At 38.8% G+C, this 14,015-nt stretch overlaps 1 protein-coding gene across 2 annotated transcripts in view; it reads right to left on the reverse strand.

Moving 5' to 3' along the window:
• Peak1 (pseudopodium enriched atypical kinase 1) overlaps window positions 1-14,015 on the reverse strand; it is a 227,302-nt gene that overhangs the window by 61,041 nt on the left and 152,246 nt on the right. The gene's annotated exons all lie outside the window — the stretch shown is intronic.

The following is a 14,015-nucleotide window of genomic DNA, read 5'->3' on the forward strand; positions in this document are numbered from 1 at the left end:
GAACTATCCTCTCAACCCCCTGGATTTGCCTTTGATACTGCTCTTTCTGTGTCAATCAATCTCTGCTTAACATTTCTTAGTCCCTATGGGTTCTTCTTTCATCCACCCTTAAAAATGTTAGCTACTTAATAGACTCCTCAAATTCAATGCATTAAAAAGTCCCTATCTGCCTACTTCATTTCTCAACTCTAAACAATGTATCTCTTCTAACCAGTCCTCCTCATACACCAAGGCCCTTGTATTTCATACTTTAGCTAATGTCACCACCATCTACCCGGACTGCTATGCTTCCTACCATACACGACACTTCTGTCTTGACTTCAAACTCTGAATCTTCCTCTCTAAGTGAGTTTTTCCAATTTTGTCTCCTTATATTCACTGGACCCCACTCTTGCCATTGCCAGGCACTGTCAGCAGCTCAGATACTCATCACCCTGATCTAGATTACTGGGACAGGTTATTAAGTGAGCCTGTGTTCTCATCCCATTCTAATCCATCTTGTTTTCTTTTTGCTACTTCAGGTGTGATTCTCAGAGAAGCACACCAGCCTCACCTGGAACTTGCTAGAAATGAAGTTACTTTAAGTCCAACCACAGACCTATTAAACTTGTTTTAATCTCAGGTGAGTCCACTGTTCTGCTACACCATCAGATGGAACTGTATCACCTCCTTACTAATTAACTTGGAACTAGGTATTCTTGGTCAGTCTTACCTAATGCATTGTTTCCTAAGTTAGTGTGCACAATGAGGGCTGCCAAGTGAATAAAAACTACAAGGCGAACAATCCAACCTTTACCTAGTCAATCTCTGGGAACAAATCAAGAATCTGAATTTTTATCAAGGTATTAGAACCTATGAGCTGTAAGATGGGATCTATGTCTTTTAGCATCCCCACTTCATCTTGAAAATCAGCTCTTACTGTTCTATCCAATTGGGCTATTCATTTCTTCTTGGATTACTGAAGCCCCTTTTGTTTCCATAAAGGCCTCCCTCCCTCCTTTCCTTTCTTGTGTGTGTGGTGTATGTAAGCATTGGTGTGAGTGTGTGCACATGCACATGTGGAGGCCAGAGGATGGTATTGGGTATCTTTCTCAGTTGTTCTCCACCTTATATTTTGAGACAGAGTCTCTCACTTAACCTGGAGCTCACTGATTTGGGTAGGATGGTTGGTCAGCAAGCTCCTAGAATATGTCTGTCTCTGTCCCCAGCAGCACTGGGCTTACAGACACATGCCATTATACCCCGATTTTTAACACAGACACTGGGGATATGAATTCAGTTCCTCATGCTTGTTTGGCAAGCATTATTTTTTTGTTTTGTTTTGTTTTTGAGACAGGGTTTCTCTCTGTAGCCCTGGCTGTCCTGGAACTCACTCTGTAGACCAGGCTGGCCTCGAACTCACAGAGATCCACCTGGCTCTGCCTCCCAAGTGCTGGCAAGAACTTTATTGACTGAGCTATCTCCTGAGCCATAGGCTTTTAATTTTTAATTGTCTGTACACCAGCTTTTATACTCCTTTAAAATCACAGTTTATATCTCAGTCACCTTTTTAGGTCTGGGATAATGTACTGGTTTTAAAGTCCTGTGTCACTCATCTCAGTGCTACAGACCTTCTCCTAGAATACCACCACAGTCTTATGATACTACTTGGAACGACAATGAAGCATGTTGGAAGGATCAAGCCTCCTGATTTCAAGACATAGTATAAAGCTACAGCAAGCCTAGTCTTAGGCTGGACAAAAGTGCAGGGATTTAATACCAAATATATGAAAAAAATTGAATTGATTATTTGTACTCCATCAAAATGAAAAATGTTGAGTTGGGAGGTACCTCGTGATAGGATGGTTGTCTAGCACACATAATGCTCTGGGCTCAGTACACACATACACTTGTTATCTAAAATTAAAGTACGAGTGCAAAGCCAGTGGGAAAAAAAGATGGACTTTAGTAGATGCACTGCCACAGATGTTAGGTGTTGTGGAATATTAGTTGAAGATGTGATACGTTCTTTTATGCTGTACAATATTTGTTTAATGATGCAAAGATGTGTTGCATTCTTTTATGTTGCATTTGTTTAACTCTGTGAAGCTCTGTTACTCTCTGCCTGTCTAAAACACCTGATTGGTCTAATAATGAAGGGAACAGCCAATAGCAAGGCAGGAGAGAGGATAGGTGGGGCTGCCAGGCAGAGAGAATAAACAGAAGGAGAAAAGGTGAAAACCAAGGATGACAGGGGCCAGCCACCCAGCCACCCAGCCAGCAACAGAGTAAGAAGTAAAGAAAGGGGCTGGAGAGATGGCTCAGCGGTTAAGAGCACTGGCTGTTCTTCCAGAGGTCCTGAGTTCAATTCCCAGCAACCACATGGTGGCTCCCAACCATCTGTAATGAGATCTGGTGCCCTCTTCTGGCATGCAGGCAGAACACTGTATACATAATAAATAAATCTTAAAAAAAAAAAAGAAGAAGTAAAGAAAGACATAAAGAATAGAGAAAAGTAAAAGCCCAGAGACAGAAGGCAGATGGGATAATTTAAGTTAAGAAAAGCTGGCTAGAAACAAGGCAAGCTAAGGTCAGGCATTCATAAGAAAGAACAAATCTCTATGTATTTATTTGGGAGCTGGGTGGCAGGTCCCCAAAGAGTAAAGAGTTAAAAAAAAAAAAAAAGCAAACCAACTACATATAGGTAATATATATAGCTTATAGATATGTGACTCTACATATCATTTGTCATATAGAAATGCAAATTTAAACCACAATAAGGCACCACTATGAACTTAGTGGAATGATTAGTGAGCATGTGGGGGGGGGGGCAGGATGAGCAAGTGAAGCAATTGTGGGAACTTGGATGGTTCATGCATTTTGGAAAACAGTTTGGCAGTTTCTTGTAAAGTTAAACATAAATTTGCTGTGATACCTACCAATCCCATTATTCAGTATTTACTAGAAACAATGAAAACTTCTATTTACACTAAAACCAGTATACAGAGATTTGCAGACAAAAACTGGAAACAATCCAAATGCTACATGGTGGGAACTACAGGACTGTGCACATTTGTCAAAACTCACAAAACTTCAACACTAAAAAAGGTGAATTTTACTGTATGTAAGTTAAACTTCAATAAACCTAAGCTACAAAAGACAGTTTGGGCTGGACAGAAAATGGACTTTGGAGGGAAAGAATGAAAGATAAGAAAATGTTTAAAAGGCTGCTATAGACATGTTAAGATCTGATGAGAATCTGGCCTAAGGTGTGGCATCACATCAGGGAAGGCACAGAAAGGTGTATGAAAGAAGAGCTGGACTCTGAAGAGTCAAGAGGTGCTGAGGTGCAGATTATGTATTCCGACAGTATGTATGCACATGTACCAAGACAGTAATACTGGAGGAGGTCTAACCTCTGTATGAAGATGATCGGGAAGGATTTTGTGAGCCTGTGTACAACAAAGTAGGCTGTTGGCTTTACCAATCTAGAACACAAGAGAGCACTCTGTGGGTCTCATCTGCTTGGGGATTACCAGTACAGACGTATTTCCTGGGCTAAGGCTTTCTGATGAACCACTGAGAAGAACATAACTATCCCTCTCTCTCAGAAAAAGGCAAATAAAAGTTACATTCAAGGTAACGATGAAGCAGAAGCCAGAGAGTGAAGACAACTATTTCACATGCTGCTGAGAGACCCGGGAAAATGAGGACTTATGTGTCCTATTAGACTTGACAGTACAAGTTCATCAGTCACCTTTGCATGGACTATATATATATTCTCGTGTAGTAAGTAGTAAGGATGGAATCCAGACTGCAGCGGGTTGGAGAGCAAAGAGATGGAAAAATGGTGTTTACTCTTTGGAAAAGTTTGGATGGGAAGAGTTGGAGATTCAGAAAGGACTTCTTGATTTTATGATAGGAGAAAGTAGATAATGTTGAATGATAATACTGGGGGAAGACGGAGGAGAATAGGAGACAGAAGGGGCAGGAAAAAGAGAGCACAATTCAAATCTCTGAATGTGAAAACTGACAAAGCACTCTTTTCATTCCTTTTGTCTGGTGAACCAGCAGTTCTGAAGACCAGAAAAGAAAACAACTCTCCTAAGTTTACAGCAAGTGAGAAACCAGCACTGAGACTTAAGGCTACACTATCTATGTTTTGTTTATACAATTTGTTTCTATGGTGTGTGTGTGTGTGTGTGTGTGTGTGTGTGTGTGTGTGTGTGTGTGTATGCCTGTGGAGGTCAGAGGATAACTTGCAGAGGTCGATTTTTCCTCCTACCTATATGGGTTCTGGTGATGGAACTCAAGTTGTCAGGGTTAGCAGCAAGCCACCTTACCTGCTGAGCCGTCTCCATTACCCAACAAGATGCTTAAAATTGCTATTTCTTTCTTTCTTTCTTTCTTTCTTTCTTTCTTTCTTTCTTTCTTTCTTTCTTTTTGTTAGCTTTCCTCCTTTTACTTAGTATAGACTTCCTTGGAGAATTAAAAACACAAAAAATAAAAAACAAGAACAACAAGAAAACCCCAGAATGAAAGCAGAAATCTTGTGTAATCCACTATTCAGAATTAATTTCTATTAGCAATTTGAGGCATTTCCCGTGTGTCACCAAGTTTTCTTTGTTTCAAACATGTCCTATACACTTAGCATTATGTAACATTGAATACCAAAGAGTAAGACATCCTGCCTAATATCTTGTTAACCAAGCTAACCTATTCTTGACAAGGGAGTACATATTTTCTTTGTAAGTAGTACAATATGGTTTCTTTTTCCCCACAATGAATAAATATAAAAAATAATTTCCCACTCTGAGGAAAAGTTAATCAAAAGACGGCTGTTGAACTGATTAGCAGCTATCACATTAACAAAACTGCCAAGTGAGATTTATCAAGAACACAATGAACTCATATCAGCACTGTGTGCCCTAGAAACCCATCTTGGAGTTGCCGTTCCTTTGGAAGTTCTGTGTATATATGTATTTATGCTGCAATAAAACCAAGAGATGAACTGAGCAAACACCTTCAGCAAGCACCAGATGGAGCTGCTGTCTAAGCCACAAAACCTGGATTTTGAGGGCTTCATTTTAAACACTAATAATGTTTGGAGACAAAGATGTTCAGCTAAAGATGCTGTCAAAACTATTTTAACGTAATGCAGGCTCTTAGAGAAAGAAGTTATACCACATGCAGGACCATCCAAAGCACAATCCTCTGGCTTTAATGCCTTTGTGGAATGACTTAAAGGGCAATCAATAATTCCTAGCAGCTCTTCCCGCTCAACAATGCCACTTGCCAAACAGGAAATTTGAGTCACTAAAGTTATGTTTGGGACATTAAAAAAAGTGTCTCCTGAAGCACGTACACAAGGAAATACAGTCTATGCTGGTGTGCTCTGAGTATTTGCTAGAACAGGTCTGACACAGAACACCAAATGCAACCCTTGATTAAAAAAAAGCTCATCTGCTTGTATATTTCTTATAATCTTTTAATTTAATTTTTCATAACAATATATTTTGATGTTTCCCTTTCCTCCAAATCCACCCCACCCCTACTACCCAACTTTACGTTCTCTCCCGCTCCTTCCCCCTTCCCCACTCTTTCCAAAAATAAAACAAAACACAAATGAAAATCAAATAAAACAAGAACCAACAAGATAAGACTAGACAAGACAAAACAAAAACCCCACTAAAATGAAACAAAGAAAACACCCTCTCAAAAAATCTCAAACCCCACGGAGTCTGTTTTATGTTGATCTGCCTTGGAGTGTGGCAATCTACCCAAAAAACACCCATTGGAGAAAACTGACTTTTCCTCTCCTACAGGAATCAAGTACAAATGGCTTCTTGGTTAGGGTGGGACTTGTGTCCACTTCTCCTTCTCATTACTGATATGACTCCGAGGAAACAGTGTCCATACACAACAGGACTGATACACATTTGAACTTACAGAGACTGTAACCGCACTTAAGACCTGCACAGGCTCAAACCAAACACAATTCCTTATAATCTTTAAGCAAATCCTCTAGATGAAATGGTTGATGGGAGAATTTAATGGCTGGAGCTGCCCCTAGAAGATAGCCAGGAGCCCATGATCTAGAATTCTATTTCATAGCTTTCAGGATGAAATCCCTCCCAGCTACAGATAAAACTATTCAAGAGCAGCTGAATTCACTTTGAATCATGAAGGCCTTTAAGAACCTCCTATTGCTTTATGCTCTCTCTGCTGCTCTACAATGACTATAATTAGTTTGCTTCTTGTCCAACTGTTTCAAGTAGATTTGACACAAAACAACCAAATTCACACTAGATTTCAATCTTGGATTAAACTGCCAGCATCAAGAATGAGAGTTCCTCAAGAAGGGCATAATTTCTGTCCTTAAAGAGGGGCTGTGTAGGTGGTCTGTTAAACACTGTACACATCGCATTCCTGAAAGGTAACCAATGGAAATCTGTTAATAATAAAGGAGCATAGGGAAACAGACTGCTAAGCTCCTTCCTCAATCCTACAATGAAGGCCACCAGCTCTCTCTATAAAGTCTGTCACATTTCCATGGTGGCAGAGAAAAGAATCCTCACTGCTGTATATAGGCTTTTAAGGGTATACTTCGAGGAGCTAGGCCACACATCATCCCACAGTAGCCAGTCTCTAGGATTCCAGGGTAAAATTTATAAAGCAAGACTCTCTTTAGGATATCTAATGGAATATGTGATACACACACACACACACACACACACACACACACACACACACACAGAGCAAAGGAAAATGTGACAAGTATTCCACGTCATTGTTCCCAACCTCTCCTTCTTCCACAGTGAAAAATGCTGGTCAGACGCTCTACCAGAGGCCCCAACCTTCAGTACATGACTGAAACGGTGAGAGAGGAAGTGAAAACAAAACTGCAGGAAGAGGTTTGCAGGAGAGAAAAGACAGCTTCAGTGTGAAACACAAACAGAAATTCTCTAAGAAGGACCTTCTTAACTTGAGACCTGACCTGATAATGATGATGATAATATAATCAGTTCCCAGCCACCACAAAATAGGTAAGCTCTTAAGGCATGAAGTTCTCTTATCTAAAGAAGAGATCTAAGCAAAACACGCTTGATTTGTACATCTTAAAGCCCTATTACAGACAGAAGCAGCCCGCCTACCTCCAGCTGTTCTAACCCCAACAGTGTGCTGTCTATTCACATGGTAGTTATGCCAGGTAAGAACTGAGGAACAGGAAAGGCATCACAGCAGCAATGCAGCTCGGCTCCCAGCTCAGCACCATTAACTTTTGACAACCCAGTCAAATATGACTAGTATTACTCCTAATTTTAACTTGATAGCAATTAGTTTTAATATTGAAGTACCAAAAATATTCTCTAAATTTTCGTCAAACCTTTTCTTAGCCATTTATCAGAGAAGTTATCTAATAACAACCAAGGGCTTCATATATTATTTAGTTCATGACCTGTCCCTTCTGCTTAGATTAGAATGCTCCTCCAATACTGTTTCACTTGCCAAGACTATTTACCCTTCACAATCTTGTTCAGATGTTACCTCTGTGATGAGTTTTTTTTCTGACTCCCTAAAATATTATTATATTGCACCATACTATAAATATATAAGTCCCGAGAAGATAGGACTGTACTATGTCCTTTCCTTATTTGCATCAATGGACTGCTTAGAAAAAACTAGACCCTAAGTAAAAGCACGCTGACTATGTCCTAGTACCAGACACAGAGTCACTGTGCCCACGAAGACTCATAATTTTCAAATACCTTGTGATATGCATATTATTTGTCCTGCTTTTAGGATGAAGAAACTCGGATTTGCCCAAGGCCACACAGAACTAGTAAAGGGCAGAGGCAGGTGGGTGAATGTATGCCATGTATGCACAAATGGTTCCATTCAGCTCCCACTGCTATTCCGGCAGCGAAAGCTGGGCTGAACATTAAATTAGGGAATTTCACTGGCAGAGAAGATAGGTTGTACGTAAAAAAAAAAAAAAAAAAGAAAGAAAAAAAGAAAAAGAAGAGAGATGAGGAATATTTAAGAGGAAGAAAAATAAGCAGAGGGAAAATGAAACTGGGAAGAAAAAACAAGTGTCAAAATCCCACTTGTATGATTTCAGCAACATAACAATTTCTGGAGACTTCATTATCTAGTGTGACTTGTATTTTGGTAGGTGGTATTATTTATATTTCCAACTAAACTAAAATTTTTCTTCTTTAGCTACAAAAAAGTAAACAATAAATTCTGTAAAACATTTGGAACTTAAACTTTTAAAGAAGAAACTGCTAAATTAATCAAAGTCTGAATTACACACTACTTTTAGAAATGCAAATTTATTGCTTCAAGAAAATACTGCATATAACAAGTTTTAAAATGCTCTGAAAGAGTATTTCCTAAACTGGAACCCAGGGCATATTTTTCAAAGGCCTATGATTCTCAAAATAGGTTAGTATTGAGCTAAAAGCAAAATCTCTGTCTAAGTTAATACAAGAACTGGGGGGATGGCTGAGAGTATCAAGGGCTTGTTGTGCAACCATGTGGACCTGGGTTCAGGTCCCTGGCATCCACATAAAATACTGCTGTAGCAGTTTGTGCATGTGGCCTCAGCACTGTTTGAATAGCTTGACAGCTGGAGCTTGCTGGCTAGCCAGCCTATCCAAAACAATGAGCTCCAGGTTTAGTGAGAGACCCTATCTAAAAAACATACATACATACATACATACATACATACATACATACATACATACATAAGATGGAGAACAACAGAGGGTCACACCTACAGTCAAGCCCTGGTCTCCATATGCACACCAAGGAGCACACTTACCTTCAATACACATGAGCATATCCACACATACACTATATTAACACAAACATATGCTGGGCCATTACAATGGCTACTTATAACTAATAAACACATAAAAATTATTCTAGGTCTCTGTGTACATTTGTGTTTATAATCTGAGCTGGCACCAAGCATACCGCTAATATAAAGAATAATAAAGAAATGGGCTCATTCCTATGTAAACGACTCATTATTTCTAAGTGAAGACAAAAATGACGTCATGATATAATCAGTGGGAATGTTGCATTTTTAGTATGTTAGAAAGGGGCTGGAGAGATGGCTCAGCAGTTAAGAGCACTTGATGCTCTTCAAGAGGACCGAGTTTGGTTCTCAGCATCCATGAGGGCAGCTTACAACTACTTATAACTCCACCTGGCCCTCAAGGACATCTACACCTGCATTTCATATGCGTATACAGGCATATACACAGAAGTGAAAATAAGTCTTGAAAAAGAAAACAAAGAAATATGGCATAATAGGACCAAGGTGGGCATGGTGCTATATACCTATAATTCTAACACTTGGAAGATAGAGGCAGTAGGTCAGAAATTCAGGATAACCCTTAACTACACTGTGAATCTGAGGCCAGTCTGGCCTACATGAGACCCTGTCTCAAAAAAGAAAAAGAAAAAAAAAAGTAAGCCAATGGTAATGAATACTAGAAAGGAAACTGAGGTAGCAGGCAGTTTATATTCAGTATGAATAACAATTTATCTTCAATAAAGCATTATCTAGCATATTATATTCATCTGTATTTCATCAGGCTTTTTGTATATAACTTTAATCTGTTTGGTTTGTAATTAAATGAAAAATATAAATATAGAGAATTTATAGCTAATTGTATTTAAGTAAAATTTTACAATGTATATCAACACTGAAATACTGTAGTTACTAATTTTTTTAACTCGAGGAGATTTATAAAGTACCAAAGTTTAAAAAGTATGCCTTAAAAACAATACTCCTTTATTTTAGATAATTATTCCTCCTTTGGTTTTATTCACATTATTAATTTGCTAAGCATCTATAATGGGATGTGATGTAACTATTTGACAGTTTTTATGAAAATGAATTAAAATACTTGACTCCTTGACTGGTAAACATCAGTTATTTCCTATTATTAAATCTGTATCCAGTGGGTATAGGAAGGACAGTGCTCTCTTTCAGTCCCCTTTAACTGTACCCATACCACATCTTGACTTCAAAACTGGCATTTGGGAAGCTACTTCTACAGAAATACTGTTAACTCTACTGCTTAGGCTCAGTGATCCTGGATGGTTTAAAGTTTCAACTGCCTCATAAATTTATTTACTATATATTGCTTCTACACAGAAAATTTATTCCAAATTATTTGCAACTGCCTTCCAAACAAACAAACAAACAAAAAATCAAAACAAACTTAGCAACCCATTCTCAGACTTGTGTTCTGCATCAATTTCAAAAGATACCATCAGAATATATTGTTAAAGGTTCTGAGCAACAGTGGAATGTAATACTGTTTGTTGTGCTGTAAGAATGCAGGCAGGAACGGGAGAGAAACGTGACAGGCAGGAAGCAATGTGGTCAGAAGATCTCTAACAAGGCCAGACCAGACAAGCCTGAACTACCTAACGCAGGGCAGTGGAACTGATAAGGCCTGATTTGAGAGGTAAGTATAAGATTTATCAACGATGGGGCATTGGGGAGGAAGGAATGAAGAGGACACTAAGGTCCTTCTTGGTCAAATCCCAGGGGATTTCCTGAGAATGAAGTTGTGGATAATCAAGCTCACACCAGTTACACTCCTTTAAGTGTAGAGAATAATGGAAAATGCAAAACAAAACACCAGCAAAATTGAACTGATGTTCTGAACGGGGATATCAAATATATCCTAAAACCAGGTAAATGATTAAAAACCCCATATCCTTATTTTTTCTCCACACAAACTTGACTCTTAGCCTGGAGTACAGTAGGAGTGATATGAAGTACACAGGATGCTGAAGTGGATGGAGACAATGAGGGTGAAGTAGCGGCAGTCCTCTAGTTAGTGTATTCTAAAGCAGAAAGACACAACGGGTGGAGGAACTGAAGTGATGGGGTCGGTGATGGAGCATGAAAAACAAGAGCTGCCACCAGAGGATTCAAACACTCCAGATGGACGTGAACACAAGCCGACAGGTTTGCTGAGCCGTTCTCAGGACAGACAGACACAGTCTGGACTGTGGGGAGGTCCTGGATTTTAATAGACTAGGAGACACAATCTGACAGAAGAAAAGTTAAACTATCGTCACCAAAGCATGCTGGGTCTTCATTCTCTCCACTGAAGATACATGCTGTTGGGGACATCACTCACTATGAAAGAGAAACGCCTCTTAGACTGCAGTGTGACAGGCAGGATGCCCACCAGTCCTGAAGAAGTGCTAGGCTCATGGCTCTTATGGTTATCAGAGCACTTGGGATCACTTCTATTCCTATTTTAACAACCTACCACTACAAGAACATTTAGAAGCAGAAATAAGTAAGATTCAAAGATATTATTAAGTACCTATAAGTTTATCCAAGTTACTCAGACTACCTATGTTTTATGAACCTTATCTTCTTTTTAAATAAAGAGGAACTTAATTCTTTATATTATGAAAGAAATCAGAAAATGAAGATATATAACAACTTTGCCACTCAACACAACAAACAAAACAAAACCTTGCTACTTGCCCTTCTGGGTCTTTTTCCAGTACTCAGACTAAACAGCACATGTGGCGCATACTTTTAATCCCAGTACTTGAGAGGCAGAGGCAGGCGGATCCCAGGCCAGCCTGGTCTACAAAGCGAGTTCCAAGACAGCCAGGATTACACAAAGAAACCCTGTCTTGAAAAGCAAAACAAACAAACAAACAAAAAAGAGATGAATGTCACATAATCAACAGGCTGTTTGGGAATATGGATACTTTTAAAACTTTTCTAAAATTTACAGTCTATTCTAAACATATACATGCAAATTTGGTTTAAAGTACAATTTTGAAATTATTCAAACAAACTTAAGGCAAAAAATGAAGTTGAAATCAGAGTCTTTTATTAATATGAGACAATTAAAAACATTTCTCATGTATAATAAAAAGCACTTCTGATATGGAAACAGTTATCTGGTACCCAGTCAACCTTTGCCACCACAAAGAGTATACCCCTCATGTGCATACATGTATATTATGTATGCACGCATCACATACACATACAAAATAAATAAAAAGGCTAGAGATATGGCTCAGTGGTAAAGTGATTACCTAGCCCGATATGGGTGATGCCCTAGGTTGGATTCCCAACACTGAAATAAAAAAGAAAGGAGAGGGACTCGAATTACCTTTTCTGTGATTTTGTCCATTTGCAAATATTTAAGGGTGCAACAGTCCCAGAGTCTATACCTCTTGCTCTTGTCTTCTGAAGCATTGGCCCCCAGCTGCTAGTTACCTATAGACCTATCTCCACAGACAACCAATTAGCTTTCCTCCACAATATACACAGGCCTTGGCAGTTTCACAACCCTGGAAAGCTTTTGGGCTAGGTCAACTCTGAATGGTCCCTCTCATGCACTATCCAATCAATTGCCGAATCTTATTTCTCTAATCTATCCTCTCCCTTTGCCCCACCTCCTGCAACAAACATGAGTCCTAGATTTGCTTTTTGAATAGACTGCTAAGATGATATATTGCTGTTTCCTAATTTCTCTAAAATAGCTCTTTAGTACCTTATTTCTCCATAAAACCATAAGGAGGTCTCAGCTGTCTATACAATACACTTGAATTCCACAGAATATAATGTAACAAATGTTCCTGATACTATCTTTTCATCTTCTTAAAGCATCCTCCCCTACAGGCCCACTCATGTAACACCTGCTCAAAACTCCACAGACTCTGTCAAAGTGAACTCCCTCATGAAGTCAGTCATCTTCCTCTTAGAATTAACTGTTCTTTTCCCTAGATAACTATCACATGCCATTCATGGCTATTTGTATACTTCCTTCCCTCATTAATTTTAGGTACTTGAAGGCAAGAGACATTTCTCACTCAGTGATGGTACTGTTAGGTTCCTAAAATAGACAAGTCAGTGATGTGCTGCTCTCTGGTTTTACTGAAGACAGAAGTACTCACATAGTGACAAGGAACTACCAGTAGCAGATGGGGAGAAAAAACATGAAAAAGCAAGCTTGAGAACTCAAAAGCATTTCAGTACAGGGTAAACAGCCCTATATCCCTTAATGGCATTACGATATTCTAGAATAGCATTGTGTTGGATGTTGACACTAACTATATACAGCAGGATAGCAAAAAAAAAGTTAAATTATACTCTGTATGCTATGTTTAACAGGAAACAAAACAACAAAAGTGGGAATATGTTTTGGAAACATTTTTATACAAATGGTTTTATTATTTACATTTATTAGATTATAAAATAAAGTCATTAAGACAACTTTAAAAAATAGGAGGAAAAAGCATATTGTATTTTGCATAAAAATCAGGTCACAGCAGCACTAAGTGATTATTCTAATTAAAATATTTTAATATTAAAGATCTCAAACTCACAAAAGTTAGCCCCAAAATTTTAGTAAGTGATGCGCAATGTCTTCCAAAGGCAGAGAGAGACAGAGAGAGACACAGAAAGAGACAGAGCCAGAGAGAGGAAGGGGGGAGGGAGATGGACTTTTACTGTGCTGACATAAAGTACTCACCCATGCTCCTGTCTTAATGTGTGAATGAGTTAGAGAAGAGATGAGGATGTGGGGAACACCAGCAGCAAAATGAAAGAAAAAAATGGAGAGTGAGAGATAGAGGATCTCAGAATAAACAAAAACGTGGGAGGACAACCCAGAGACCTGAGAGGGAAAGCAAGCAAAGCCTAGAACAGGAGCAGACACATTCACAAAAAGGACAGCGCTTCCTTCATTTTCCCCTCTCTTGACTTTCTTTGTTCTAATTGACTTCAGGCTGATGCATGCACCCTGAGATGCATGCTGAATTCCAATGAAGTCCTCCTACACATATACTTTATACCAACACAATCCAGTTAAAAGGATTTTAATTGGTGTGCACCATTCCCTGCAATTTCAACATTTAAAAAATGAATAGTCTCACTCAGTACCAGATGGTGACATGTACTAATTAATCAGGACTATTCAATGAATGAGCATATTAAAATGAATGCACCTATTAGACATGTGTTGCTG

This window comes from Peromyscus eremicus, chromosome 7, assembly GCF_949786415.1.
Source record: "Peromyscus eremicus chromosome 7, PerEre_H2_v1, whole genome shotgun sequence".
NCBI lineage: Eukaryota > Metazoa > Chordata > Mammalia > Rodentia > Cricetidae > Peromyscus > Peromyscus eremicus.